Here is a 13,869-nt window from a genome sequence, read left to right as displayed (position 1 = left end):
CATTCATTATCTGCTCTTGAATTTGTAGCATGATCCTTTGCAACTCAGGATCCAAAGATTATTTGATTACCATCTCTTATCTGATGGATGGGTGTACCTGTAAGGCTGACAAGGATATAGTCAACTGCTTAACATCATCTGGCTGATGTTCAAGCTCCAAGGTTGCTCCCTCATATAGAAGGATTTCATCCATCAACATCGCCTATTGTATAAGCTATGGACTAACAGCTAAGTACGAAAGTGATACAGTCTAAGCCTTCCAACTTAATACGTCAGCCACCACATTAGCCTTACTCGGGTGATACTGAATATCACAATCATAGTCCTTCATAAGCTTAAGCCATCTTCTCTGCCTCATATTTAAATCTTGTTGGGTGAAGAAGTATTTAATGCTTTTATGATCACTATAGATTTCACACTTCTCCCCATATAGGTAATGACGCTAGATCTTCAAGGAAAAGATGACTGTTGTCAGTTCTAAATCATGGGTGTGGTAATTCTTCTCATACTCCTTGAGTTGTCTAGATACATATGCTATCACCCTACCATGTTGTATGAGAACACAACCCAACCCTATCTTGGATGCATCGGTATAAACTGTCATCACACCTGTACCATTGGGAATGGTCAATTTAGGAGTTGACACTAACCGTTTCTTCAACTCTTGGAAACTGCTTTCACACTCTTCTAACCATTCAAACTTTATACCTTTCCTGGTCAACTTAGTCATCGGCATCGAAATTCAAGAAAAAATTTCAATAAAACACTGGTAGTAGCCTGCCAAACCCAAGAAGCTTATGATAATCAGCTTATCAGGAGAAGGTGCCCAGGGCCTTAAATATAGACCACAGACAGGATCCATGAGCGATGTGGGACCGTAGCTCAAGTCAACAGCATAATATTTGCCTTCAATTAGTATAAAAACATGTATGGTATTAGATACCTATTTCATATTATACATATACGGAAGGACAACTATAAGTTCATAACATATTTGTACTTGGTGGCGGATGAGGGAACCCTAGGGTATCATTGATTCTTGTTGCCTCAAACATCCTTGCATCATGTGCACTACCTTTCCAACCCGCATACATAAATGTGAATCACATGTCAAATGAACATGACACATAACATTCTGCGTGATCATATCCTTTCGATTTCGATAACGTATCTCCTTTGACCTAGGTACGATAGCACTTATGTGGATGCCATCAATAGCATCAATGCAATCCTATTTTTCATTCCACATAGGTTAGTCCATATAATTGTGTAAAGTGCAATGAAATTTAAGTGGAAACGTCGAATAATTTTGTTCACTCTAAATGTGGTGCCGGTTACCTTGAAATATGGATAGAATTTCGAATTATTGACAATCTCTGGAGGTACCACTTGAAAATTTGGTGGCCTAATTTTCTCAAATGACAACTGAAGCATACCTTGCAATACCATGTGGAAGACAGCACTAATCATTTGTCCGGATCGATTGAATCTTCGTTGTGTTTGTCTATTATTCAACCTTGACCAACTATCATGAGAAACAATGCTAGCTGTTCATCAACTCGAATGTAATGACTATCCTCTAACCAGCCTCTATGTACTATTCTATCTCGTAGGTTGAGAAATACATGTCGTTCAATCCTAAACTCTTGGTAGCACACGTCTGCATGGCCTGTGAGAATCTCCGCTATCATTATAGGTCCCGTGTAACTACTATCATTCAGCGGTTCTCGCATTCTATATGTGCTTAGAAGGTTTTGGAACTGATATAATATAATCATATCATCGTCATCACTAGATGACCCTGTGATGTTGGTATCGGCATCATTTGACATCCCTGTAATTATGAACACATTTAGCAAACCACAAGTACTACCTTACCTAAAAGTAATATCCCTATCATGATGTCATAAAAAAATATAACAAATCCATAAACCTGACTAGCAAGATTGAGTAATATCCCTACCATGATGTCATAACAAAAGTTTATGTATCATTTTAAAGCGTCCACCAATCTTAATAGCATTACTATCTATAAGATAATAGATGTAGATCATTTAACAAGTAATTAAGGACACCATACACCAATCCTGTTAGGACTTCAATCCATAGCCATATGCATTACCTGTTAATATTATAATATATCTATAATCTTGTATTAAATAGGTAAGAGAGGGCAAACACCAATCCAAGAACATCCAGAACATTGCAACATCAAACAAATTAATAACAAGTAATTAAGGACACCATACACCAATCCTATTAGGACTTCAATCCATAGCCATATGCATTACCTGTCAATATTATAATATATCTATAATCTTGTATTAAATAGGTAAGAGAAGGCAAACACCAATCCAAGAACATCCAGAACATTGCAATATCAAACAAATTAATAACATGCACCAAAAGTCAAGTGTCAACACTAGAAACCATTAGTAAAAAGAGTATGTAGAAAAGTATGTAAGTAGTAAACTGTCATAAAATAATCTCCTATAAAACTAGTCCATCTGTATGTAAAATAATTCACCAAAACCAACTGCTCCACTTCAGTGCAACTCCTTCAGATGCCTTATATCCATAACCTTCTATCCGGGCGGACCTCCACGAAAGACAGGCACCAACCAGGATCACTATGTATCTTCTTCTGAGCCAAGACATACAAGTTTGATGGAATATCATCCAAAGTATTCAACAACTTCTGACAGTTTATCATACTATATGGCCCATCATACATAGGATCAGGAGGTCAGACTACGGCTGAAGTTGCAGAGGAGTTTCCCTTATCCATCCTCCACCTCACAAAATTCTAAAGTCCTGAGTGGAGTTCATGATTGCCCTTGTCTGGCTCTTCCTCCTATGATCTGTAGGAGTCCTGTCAAGTTGTCGCTTGGGAGGAACAAATATTTTGGGTGTGCTGCTACTACCATCACTGTCATCAGGATCAATCTCCTGAAAATCATCATTATCATTAGCAAGGTTAGTAGACGAAGGAGTAATAGCAGTAGACTGGGAAAACCCTCTATCTCCATGGGCAGTTGAGTCAGATCTCTAACAACTCTAGCCACCAAGTTAGACCATTTCTTCTATACTTTACCCAATCTTTGTTTCCTTGTAAACAAAAAATTGATAATGTAATCATAACAGTTTGCTTAAGTAGTAAATTATCATCCTAATATAAACCAAATAAATGGTCATACCTGAATACTGATTCCCATATAGAATCCTCCGCTGTTGCAGTCCAAGCATTTGCATTTCATCAGAGTCCAGTTGTTTCCAACAACCGCCTGAAGCTGTTATACTCCTTTCACAACTTGTTCATCTTATTACAAAGTTGCTCATTCCCATATGGTCGCTTGAATTCAACCTCCAATCCTTTACAAATATTCTCCAATCCAATCTTTGTGAACGTTGAGTTGGTCTTCAATCCTTTCCTTACATTCTCAACCATATGATTGATGAATGCTCTTAGTTCAGCTTCATTCCATATTATAGTAGTACTTTTGGGGTTAGGGGTTCTTGGTGATCTCATAACTCTGGACATGTATAATTGATTAAGAAAACACTTTTCTATAGAATAAACTATTTAAAATCACAAAAAAATGGTACTTATGCATTAAGAAACATGAAAAAGTAAAAGAATACAAGCAACAAGCATAAGCATAGAGATGAGTTGAACTTGCACTTGAAGAAAAAAAATTTAACTCTCCGTCATAGTTATTTTGTTGAGTAAGAATAGTGTGAGGATAAATATAAACAGGTAAAAGGTACAATACAAACAAAGATTATGTAAAATCAAATGCGAACATGACCAAAAAACTAATTTCATATATAGTGCTTTGGGACAGAAATAAAAATATATGACCCAAATTAACATAATTTCTAACTACTGCACTGTGTTAGTAATAGTCATGGTTAAAGAAGATCAACTCTTAAGTATATGAAAGATGTCATAATCTTCAATGTAAATGGAGATCCCTAGAAGGAAATCATATGTGGATATGAGATGGAAGATCAACCAATGATCGTAATGATTATGCTCCAAATACACAAGAAAATTAGTGGAATTGACGAGTCATCTTACTTTTTGTTTAAGGAAAACACAGATTTTAGAAATCACGGAAGAGGTAATGGATCATGTTTGAGATTTTAAAATGTAACCGCAAGCCTACGGATCAGTGTAGCTATGGGTCGAACACAGGGAGAGCAGCCACTTTATTTTTTTGCTTCTTTTAATAATGAGAAAGTGAACCGATTAATGGTTGTGATCTAATTCTAATTACCATCCTAAACATATGTATCTAAAATAAAGTCCTAACCATTTGTCATCTAAGAATTTAAATACGCAAGCCACACAATTAAAATTAAATAGATAAATAATTGAAAATAAACACCCCACGCAATTAAAAAACAATGAAGAAAAAAAATGCTGAAATAAAAATAAAGTAAAAGAAGAGAGATAAAGCTAGAGAGAGACTCACAAGAAAGTTCCTCTACTTAGCCCAAGGGATGCATCATAATATGAGCTTCCCTACTTGACCAGAGAGTCACTCTTACAAGTGTTACTCTACTTGGCTTTTGGAAAAGAGAGATAATTAAAATAAAAATAATAAAATGATAGTTCTATTGCTAGGAGGGGCAAAGCCAACACATACATTAGCCATGAACCTTGGGAAAGGGATAGCAATAATGTAACGACAAAAATTAAAATCTTAAATTAAGAAAGAAAGGGTAGTCAGAAGAGGGAATGGGAGGGGAGAGAGAAGACTACTGAAGGTGCTTACTTACTTGAACTTCAACCCTTGAACTGAAAACTTGATCGATTTGAGATACTACCAGTTTTAAAAATCAGATCTAGAATAAACCAAATCTGAAATTTCTAGTACTAGAGAAAACAAATCTAAAGAAAAAAAAATTGAACTTGAAAGACATGCTTCATAGCATGTTCTTATCATCTAGAACTAAGCCTAGAACTAGAACTTGAAAATTAAAACTTCAATTGTTTAAATAATAAAAATAAAAGACTGAATCAAAAACAAAAGTGCTTGCATTAATTAAATAAAAAGAACTTACAAAAGTGTTTAAAGCATAAACCTAGAACTAGAGCTAGAGAAAGAGATAGAGCAACTCAGAAAAAACCCTACAAGAAGATTGAAGTTCCTTCTCCCCTTATGTTTATTCTATTATATAGAGAACAGGGGAGGGAAGCTAACAATTTTAGCTTCTAAAAAAAATATTTTTTATCTTGTTGATGAGGTGGAGGAGAGAGAAGAGAGAAAATGTGTGGAGAGAGATCTCCCATGATTTTTTTGCATTTTTTCTTATTTTTTCTCTCTCTTCTTGCATGAGAAACCCCCTTTGGCCATTTTTCTTGCTTGGATTTGGACAATATTCTATTTTAATGAGAAATTCCATCCATGCCCTTGTCTTTTTCTCTTTTTTTTTTTTTTCTTCTTTCCCATTTTTTCTCTTTATTTTCTCTCTCTTCTTCAAACTTGCATGCAACCATCTTGGCTGACCTCCTTTAAGTGATGAGTAGGAGAAAGAAATTTTTCTAAGAAAATGAGTAGGAGAGAGAAAATTTTCTAAAAAAAAGCCTCAATAAAATGACAGCTAAGAGGTTCAAACTTGAGACCTCCTAATAATTAAGGGATTTTGCACACCACAACTCACCGACTACGCTAAGTAGTTGTTGTTACCAAAAATAAATCTTCAATCACTTAAGGATGTGGTTCATTGATCTTTGTTGGTATTTGAAATATTCCTTATACCCTTAGGACAACTGCAGATGGGCTGGTTTTGCATCTTGGTTTAGTTCTGATCTATTATTCTTTTTTTTCTGGATAAAAAATAATAATCACTTGTACAGTTGGCTAAACGAATGTGTACTTGTAATTGAACATGTCCATCTTGCTTAGAATTTCATCCTCTTAGTAACCATGAAAAGAATAGGACCTCTTTATGTGTAAAATTAGAGATATAGCGTCCGATAGTCCTTAAGGCCTTGAAAATATAAAACCTGTAAAAAGAGAGTAGAACCCACGGTAGCTCCATTCTGAATATGTGAGATGCATATTTTACTATACTAGATTTCACACATAAATGTGCTCATCAGAATTCCCCCACACTTAGACTTTGCTAGTCCTCGAGCAAAACAAAAAGAAAAAGAATAAAAACAAAAAACCTAACTCACTTTTGTAGGAATCACGGTTATACTTAGCATGTGCAAGAAACCTTTAAACCCCTAGGTCACCCCTAGTGGATGAGTTGTGTCTCGTGGGTATTTGTAGTGAATATACACCCAAAATTTAGAATAAATAAATCCCAACCTTGGCTAAAGGTAAGGGCCATACCGATCCGGAGCAAAGATAATTCCTCTTACAAGGGACCCCCACACTTGAACTTTTATTACCCTTTATCAAGTCCAAGCATTAGCATATTTCTTAATTTAGAACTCACTTTGTCTCTTCCAAAACATCCTTATCTTAAAGCAAAACCACTTGTGAAAAAATAGGGAACCAAATGACTAAGGCGTTGGAGTGTTTTTGACCAAACATGTTACCTAACATTAGTGACATTTGCACATTTTTTTCCTTGTTTTTCACTTAATAAATTCTATTCTACTCCACTACTTTTGGCCTGAATGACATGGTGGAGCAAACACTAGACACCCAAGTTACTATGAAGCTTCACTTTTTGCATATGCCCCCAAAGACAATAATGTTAGAGTTCTTCCAGAAGTTTTCTCCTTAGGAATTTCGATCAAGACACCACGCTTCCTGAGGTGCAATGCCTTGTCTAGTTCCAAGGGAATCAACTATTATTCTTCTTTATACTGCATTTCACACTTCATTTAAAATTGTGCAGTTGTCAACTCATGCCAAATTAAAAAAAATGTCTCAACTCCAATTCAAAAGTACAAGGAATCCACAGACTTACATCTGGTCCAACACCATAAAACAAGGGTCTCTTATTTTTCAAAAGGAAGTCCCATCTCAAGACACATGCTTGTTTCTTTCTTCTCAACAGGGTTTTTATACTTTCAAAATAGATACCTTAATCAAAAATTTTATTTTCATACATCAAGCAATCGAATAGTATGATCATTAGCCAAAAGCCAAAGTATGACTTTATCCTTAGCAAGCTCAAAAATAAAAAGAAAAACAAACAAAACAAAGTGAAAAAAGCAAAAATTGCTTTCCCTCCCCCACACTTTAGTCATGCAATGTCCTCAATGCATGGAAAGAATTAATGCGAAGACAATGCAAGGGGATCATACCTGATTAAAAGTTAGTCATCAGTGTAAAGAGGTTCATGGAGATCCATGACCTCTTCACTACTAGTAGTAGGAAACTTGAGGAACGGTTTCAAACGCTGACCATTTACCTTCGAACTGACCCCTGTTCCTGGATTCAGAATCTCCACAGCCCCATGGGGATATACTAGGGGTGTCAATTCGTGGCCCGACCTGACTAAACTGACCGGGACCGATCGTTTATAGACCGGCCTAGCCTGGACTGTTTATAAATGGTAGGTCTCAGTTTTGTTACTTGGACCGTCGGGCGCCCGATCGAGACCGATCGAATAACGCCCGACGGAGACCGGCCTATTGTGCACCGACTTGGCCCGACCCTTTAATGATTGTAGAATACCTATTTTACCCCCCAAATTAAAGAATAAAAACTAAAAAGTAAAAGACATGTTCACATTTAAAATAATGTTTATATTTGGTATCATTTATTGATTTATTGTCATTTTTTTGGGCTTGCATGAGTGGGCCGGAATATAAGAGCACATTTTAAAGAGGGCCCGTTTAAAAACCGGTTAAAGCCCGTTTAACATTAAATATGTCCGTAGCCTGGTTAAGGCCCGATTAAAGCCCTATTAAGGTAGCCCGATTATAGCCCGAGACCGACTGACCGAATATAAAGTGTACCATGCCCTCAATAACTAAGCCCGATTTGTTAAATGGGCGGACACGGTGTAGCCTTTGAAAGTCTTCAAGCCCGATTAAGCTTGACCGAGACTGGACCAGCCCGACCGGTTGACACCCCTAGGATATACATTATGGACAATAAACGGTCCATCCTATCGGGATCTAAGCTTACTAAGAAAAAGATGCAATTGAGAGTTGTACAATATGACCTTATCACCAATTGTAAAAGATTTATATAGAATGTACTTTTTATGAAAAGCTTTGGTATTTTCCTTGTAAATCCTAGAACTTTCATAGGTATCATCTCTAAAGTCCTCCAACTTAGATAGTTAGAGCCTACGATGAATTCCCGCATCAGGCAAATCAAAATTGAGCTTCTTGATGGCCCAAAAAACCTTATGCTCCAACTCAACTGGTAAGTGACAACCTTTCTTATACACCAAACGGTAGGGAGACTGACCAAAGTCGGTCTTAAATGTAGTCCGATGGGCCCACAAGGCATCAGTGAGCCTAAGGGACCAATCCTTACAATTGGGATTAACAATTTTCTCCAAGATTTGTTTGATCTGCCTATTAGACACCTCCACTTGGCTACTAGTTTAGGGGTGACAAGGGGTAGATAACTTATGGGTGGTCCCATACTTTTTCATTAAGGCCTCAAAAGGTCGATTACAAAAATGAGTACCCCTATCACTAATTATTGCACGTGGTGCACCAAAGCGGGAAAAAATATTCTCTTTGAAAAACTGGACCACCACTTTGTGGTTATTAGATTTACAAGGTATGGCCTTTATCCATTTAGAAACTTAATCAACAATCAAAAGTATGTACAAATTCCCAAAGGAATTAGGGAATGGTCCTATGAAATCGATGTCCCATACATCAAAGATCTCAACTACTAAAATAGGGTTGAGGGGCATCATGTTCCTCTTATTGATACGGCCAAAAGACTAACAGATAGGACAAGCCTTGCAAAAATCAAAAGCATCTCTAAAAAGAGTGGGCTAATAAAATTCGCATTGGAGAATCTTTACGGTAGTGTTCTTAGGTCCAAAGTGTCCACCACATGCATAATCATAGAAAAAAGAGAGAATAGAATATTGCTCATGATCAGGAATACATTATCGGATAATCTGATCCAGACATATTTTAAGTAAATAAGGATCATCTCAGAAAAAGTGCTTAATTTGGGAATAAAACCTATATTTATCTTGGGTGGACCATTGATCCGGAGTCACACCGGAAAGTAAGAAGTTGATAATGTCAGCAAATCATAGTTCACTGGACACTGTAAATAACTGTTCATTTGGAAAGTTCTCGTTGACTAGAGAATCGATAGTCAAGGAATTGGGAAGCAGGGATAAATGGTCTACAACTAGGTTTTCATCTCCTTTCTTATCCCTAATTTCTAAATCAAAATTTTGCAAAAGTAAAACCCACCTAATGAGATGGGCTTTGGCATCCTTCTTCTGAACTAGGTATCTAAGAGTAGAATAATCAGTATACACCACCACATGTGAACCAACTAAGTAAGATCGAAACTTTTCTAATGCAAACACAACAGTTAAAAATTCTTTTTCAGTGGTTGTATAATTAAGTTGTGCATCATTTAAGGTCCTACCAGGATAGTAAATGACAGTGGACAACTTATTAATCCTTTGACCCAAAACCGCTCTTATGGTAAAATCCGAAGCATCACACATCAGTTCAAAAGGTTCAGTCCAAACAGGTGGTTGAACAATGGGTGCATTGGTCAAATCCTTCTTAAGTTGTTTGAAGGATTCTAGGTAGAACTCAAAAGTTTGGTCTTTGGTAAGTAATGAAGTGAGAGGTCGGGCCAACTGACTAAAGTTCTTAATAAACTTTCTGTAGAAGCATGTATACCCTAGAAAAGATCGGACGTCCTTAATAGATTGAGGAGGTGTTAAATTATCAAATAGATCAACTATGGCTCTATCTACCTTAATTCCCTCCTTGGATGTTACATGGCCTAAAACAATACCAGATTTAACCATAAAATGACATTTCTCCCAATTCAAAATGAAATTCTTAAATATGTATCTTTTTAAAACTAGGGAAAGATGATGAAGATATTCAGAATAGGAATTCCATGAATTGAAAAGTCATCCATAAATACTTCTTAGAATTATTTGACCATATCAAAAAAGATGCTCATCATGCATCGTTGGAACGTAGTAGGGGCATTGCAAAGCCCAAAGGGCATACACTTGTAAGCAAATGTTTCATATTGACATGTAAAAGTGGTCTTATGTTGGTCCTCTAAAGAAATTGGGATCTGGTTATAGCCGGAATATCCATCATGAAAATAATAGTATTCATATGTCTAGCTAACCCCTCTAACATCTAGTCAATGAATGGCAATGGGAAGTGATCCTTCCAGATTTCTACATTAAGTTTCTTGTAGTCTATGCACACTCTCCACCTTGATTAGACATGGGTTAGAATTAGTTCATTATTAACATTGGGAACTACAGTCACCCTAGACTTCTTAGGCACTACGTGAACTGGGCTTACCCATTAGCTATTAAAAATAGGATAAATTATTCCATGATCCAAGCACTTTAGGATCTCTTTCTTAATAGCTTCCATCATCACTGGGTTAGCTCTTCTTTGGGGTTCCGTGGATGGATTGAAATCCTCTATAAGATATATATGATGTTATACAATAGAAGGGCTTATACCCTTGATATCAGCCATGGTCCAACCTAGAGCTTCCTTATTATCTTTTAACACTTTAAGTAACTCCTCTTCCTGGCTAGAAGTCAAATTTGAAGAAATTATTACAGGAAGAGTCTGGTCAGGCCATAGGAAAGCATATCTCAAATTAGATGACAACTCCTTAAGATCTAGCTTAGGCGGCTCAACTATAGAATGTTTGGGGATGGAATTGGAAAGGGGTCCTAAGGGCTCCACAGGTATGTGGAGACTCAAGACTTCAGAAAATAAATTTTCACTATCATCATACAACTCATCCATACACTCTTAGAATTCTGAATTAAAATTAATATCAAAGTTGGTAATTAAATCATCAAAAAAATTTAGAAAATCCTCAAGCATATTGATCTCTTCTTCCATATGTGGTTGCTTACCTATCCTAAACATGTTAAACTCAATAGTTTGGTTGCCAAAAGATAACCTTAGGAAATCATTCCTATAATTGATTAATGCATTACTGGTAGCCAAGAATGGTCTTCTTAGAATTATTGGGATCTCATCCTTGGTTGAGAAGGGCTTGGTATCTAACACAATGAAATCAACAGAGAGAATAAATTCCCCCACCTTTAGTAAGACATCCTCAACCATCCCTTTAGGAATCTTAACAGACTTATCTACCAACTGAAGAGTAGTTCCACTGGCTTTCAATTCTCCCAATTCTAGTTGCTTGTACACATGGTAAGGTAAAAGATTCACACTTACGCCAAGGTCAAGTAAGGCATGCTCAATGTAGATGTTGCCTATGACACAAGATATGGTAGGGCTCCCTGGATCCTTATACTTGACTGCTATAGGCTGAGTAATTATGGAACTAATATTACCTGCCAAGAACACTTTTTTGGGCACACCAGTGATACGTTTATGAGTACACAAATCTTTCAGTACTTTTATATAGGCGGGGATCTAGGATATGACATCTAAAAGAGAGATGTTCACTTCTACCTTTTTGAAGACTTCTAAAATTTTATCCATAGAAGCAATCTTCTTTTTGTTTACGAAGTGATTAGGAAATGGGACAGGAGGAACATAAGGACTGTTGGGGATTTTCCCTTTTTCAGAAGAATCATTTTTTGTTTTCTCAACCAAATCATATTTAATTTTAAAAAAATCTTTAGGTTTATCAGATGAACCTAGAACAAGAGGCACACTTGTGTCCTCAACTGAAGGGGATTTAACAGGAGTAATAGATGGGAAAGATTTAGGAACACTTTGTTGGTACTCTCTACCACTCCTAAGGGCATAAGAAACATTACATTGGTTAGAGGGCCCTTATTAGGTCTGATCTTGTACTATATTCAGTGGTGTATTAGTTGGTGCTTGTGAGCTAACAGGATGATGATGCCTAGGGTTAGACACTGGTTGACTGGGTAAAGTTCCTTTCTCCCTTTCACGCATAATTGTGATAACTTGGTTGAGTTCTCTCGTAAGATTTTAATGGCTTGTCATGAGGAGGATCCATATTTTTTTTCAAGTCACTTATTCTACTTGCCTCTCCAGTGTTGGTAAACCCAGGGGGTTGTTGGTACGATGATAGGAGAGGGGCCTTAGGAAAACTAGCCTAAGGTCCTACATTTGACCTAGGAAAAGTATTTTAGGAAAAATATTGTTGTCCGAAGGGAGGCCTTTGGGGTCCAGGTTGACCTTGATTATGAAAATTGAAAGGTCCTGCTTGGTTGCCCTGATTCCAAGAGAAATTTGGGTGATTTCTCCATCCTAGATTATAGGTGTTACTATATGAATTATTCTGGTATAAGGCATTAATACTATCATTAGAAGTGCCCCCAGAGGTGTTGGGGCATTCTTCTATGACATATCCAGGGGACTGGAACCAAGCACAAATCTTAACCAAATTGACTAATGATGGCTCTCTAGGAACAATAACTTCAATCCTCTTGATTAGGCTATCCAAATGGACTTCCTTGGCTACTCTCTCATCCACAAAATATCCTTTCCCTCCTATGGTTCTTTCACTCTCTTGGGTTGATTCCTACTCATGGATTTTGTCAGCTAAGTCAAGTAAGAATTCCTATGCCTTTCCTTCATCTGTAAAAGATGTGAATCCCTTAGGGCACATAGACTCTATCATTTGTTTAATTGGGTAATCAATAACCTTATAAATTATTTGGTATAAATGCCATAAGTCTAGGCTATGGTGAGGGCATTCTTAGAGTAGATCCTTGAATCTCTCCATAAGTTTGGAAAAGGACTCACTAGGCTTTTGCCTAAACTGAAGGATATCACTTCTAAGCTTATTGGTCTTGTGAGTTGGGAAAAACTTCTTAAGGAAGACAACTGTCAACTGTTCCTATAAGGTTATGGAATTTGTGGGTAATCCATACAACCAGTTCTTAGCTTGGTCTTTTAATGCAAAAGTGATAAACTTAAGCTTAACCGCATCATCAGAAAGCTGTTGGATCTTAATTAGAACATATACCTCTTCAAATTCCCTTAGAAATAGGTATGCATCCTCAGAGGTCAATCTATGGAAGTGGGGCAACATAGTGATGCATTGAGATTTGAGTTCAAAATTATTACCCTGGGCTTGTGGTAGAACTATGCAGGAAGGTTGGGCTGTTATAGCAGGGTAGAATATATCTTTCAGAGATTTAGGTGAAGGGTTTTGATATTGGTCTCCCATATTGAAATGCTTTAAAGAGAGCAAACGTTTAGGGTTACTACTTATTGGATCTCTTCTTTCTAACTGATTCTTAGTATTACGTACCCACCTAACACTCATGCAACAGAAAACTACCCACAACTAGAGTAAGACAAGCATGAAAGAATGGATAGAAAAACATTTTTTTATGATTTTTAAAATTTTTTTTTTGGCTTTTTGGGAGCTTACCGGCGGGGATCCGGGGTTGTCAGGTCAATTCCAGATGTATTGCTACAGGGCGAAACCTGTCTTTATCATACTATGAGGCATGGCGACCTCTACCGATACAACTATTATTGTAAATTGTTCTTCTCAGGAATTCAATAAAAGAAAATGAAAAACAAAACAAAGCAAATAAAACACTTCGATTTACTAAAGGAAAGCGAAAAATAACATAGAACTATCTCTCTGACAACGATGCCAAAAACTTATTTGAGATTTTAAAATGTAACTGCAAGTGTACGGATCAATGTAGCTACGAGTAGAACACTTGGAGAGCGGCCACTTTATTTTTTTGCTTCTTTTAATAATGTGAAAGTGAACC

The 13,869-nt window shown here is 36.7% G+C and overlaps 1 non-coding gene across 1 annotated transcript; it reads left to right on the top strand.

The window, feature by feature from the left end:
• The first annotated feature begins 12,813 nt into the window (after positions 1–12,813).
• LOC122072428 lies at positions 12,814–12,920 on the top strand. Its single transcript, XR_006138443.1, has one exon. It is a non-coding gene; the product is annotated as a small nucleolar RNA R71 (small nucleolar RNA).
• Positions 12,921–13,869: the final 949 nt, after the last annotated feature.

The sequence above is a fragment of the Macadamia integrifolia genome, chromosome 2 (assembly GCF_013358625.1).
Source record: "Macadamia integrifolia cultivar HAES 741 chromosome 2, SCU_Mint_v3, whole genome shotgun sequence".
Classification (NCBI taxonomy): Eukaryota; Viridiplantae; Streptophyta; class Magnoliopsida; order Proteales; family Proteaceae; genus Macadamia; species Macadamia integrifolia.
Note: the sequence above shows the minus strand (reverse complement) of the source record. Positions and strands in the feature narration are given on the sequence as shown.